The 1,783-nt window shown below is 43.4% G+C and overlaps 1 protein-coding gene across 1 annotated transcript in view; it reads left to right on the top strand.

Moving 5' to 3' along the window:
* LOC102763430 (zinc finger protein 211-like) overlaps nucleotides 1–1,783 on the top strand; it is a 12,309-nt gene that overhangs the window by 8,362 nt on the left and 2,164 nt on the right.

Raw genomic sequence — 1,783 nt, 5'->3', positions numbered from 1 at the left:
GTTTTTTTTTTTTTTTTTTGGTTTTATTCATTTCAAATGGGCCGGATCCGGCCCGCGGGCCGTAGTTTGCCCACGGCTGGTCTAGGGGATCCCATAGCACATCTGTCACCAGAACTACGATTCCCAGAATTCCTGGTGCTCCCTGTGCTCTTGGTTTCTGATTCCAATCCAGGGACTCAAAAATCAAAAGGACTGGGAACTCCAGCTGCCCCCAGGCCGAGTAGACAAGACCAGACACTCCAGTAGTGTCCCCAGGACCCCGGCCCCTCGGCGCCGGCGTGTGTTGGCTACAGGCTTGAAGCAGGTGGCATCCTGGGGAGGACTGTGGCCCATCCCACCCCCAGCTGCTTGGTGCCTGTGCACGTGCACGCTGCCCACAGGCCCACAATCTTTGTCAGGTTAATTTGCATGCTCACTCCTGATTGGCTGTGGTTGTCGTGGAAGGACCATCAATTTACATATTTGGCTATTATTAGTATAGATTAAGTGTCTTCACATATCATGAAGCAGTTACTCCTTTAATCCTTTCACCCTTATGGACCAATTATGTAATGATAATTAGATTTATCTACATGAATGATAAAGGCTGTTGGCTGGGAGGGGTGTTGTTTTGATCTTGAGAAACGATTCAAAAATCTTGCCTCCTTGATGCTGTATGAGCTGAGCTCTTAATAACAATGTATGAGTCCACAATGACTTTGGTAGCAATTCTTTTCAGTGACAAGGGTGAAAAATAGTGCGGGGGACATACTGATTTCTGTTTCTATTCTATGGTAGGTTGTGGCCAAAAGTATTTCTTTGATAATTCATACCAACAAACACTAAATGGTCCTTTGATGTGTAAATTGGGGGGAATACACAGATGTTATATGGGCTTTTGCAGTTTTCCAAAACAAAACTTTGGAGTGTATTTCACAGAACAATCCACTCATGTTAGTGTGGTTACTCTGACTCTGGTTTTTAACCCTAGCTATCTTCAAATCTTTTTGCGTACCCATCTTCCCAGTCATCCTTTCTATGCAGTTCTCTTCTTTTTCGGTCTTTTGCATTGCTCTTTGTCTTTATTGGGCTCTTCTTCCCATCTCTGGTGGGTGTTTATTTGTTTGTTTATTTGTGGATACCTGTCTACTTATTCTGGCAGGAAGATAAATTCTTCTGTCTTCTATTTTGCTATATTGCTGGTGTCACTCTCATAGTTATTTATTTATTTATTCATTTATTTATTTATTTCTGCTTCGATTTGTTTTTTTTCTCTATTGTTTCATCCATGCTCTCTTGTTCTACCACAATACTGGCCATGCATCTTTTCAGTTTTTCTTTGAGGATTTCTGTCATCTGTACCCAATGTAATTGCTCAACTGGGATTTAAGGGGAGGAATCAGTTTTGCATTATAAGAGAAAGATGACTATATCCACCGCAGAGTGGACCCAGAGGCTGTCTTTCCTTGGTGAAGGGCTGTTGGGTAGAGTTTGACACAGAGCTTTATTAAGATTATAACTAAGGCCGAAACCGGTTTGGCTCAGTGGATAGAGCGTCGGCTTGCGGACTGAAGGGTCCCAGGTTCGATTCCGGTCAAGGGCATGTACCTTGGTTGTGGGCACATCCCCAGTAAGGAGTGTGCAGGAGGCAGCTGATCGATGTTTTCTCTCTCACCAATGTTTCTAACTCTCTATACCTCTCCCTTCCTCTCTGTAAAAAAACCAATAAAATATATTTAGAAAAAAAAAAAAGAAACAGTCTCAGAGACCTCTGCCCCAGGACACAGTCAGCACATCCTGGGCC

The sequence above is a fragment of the Myotis davidii genome, unplaced genomic scaffold (genome assembly GCF_000327345.1).
Source record: "Myotis davidii unplaced genomic scaffold, ASM32734v1 scaffold1786, whole genome shotgun sequence".
Taxonomy (NCBI): domain Eukaryota; kingdom Metazoa; phylum Chordata; class Mammalia; order Chiroptera; family Vespertilionidae; genus Myotis; species Myotis davidii.
This window is presented reverse-complemented; position numbering and strand designations above follow the sequence as displayed.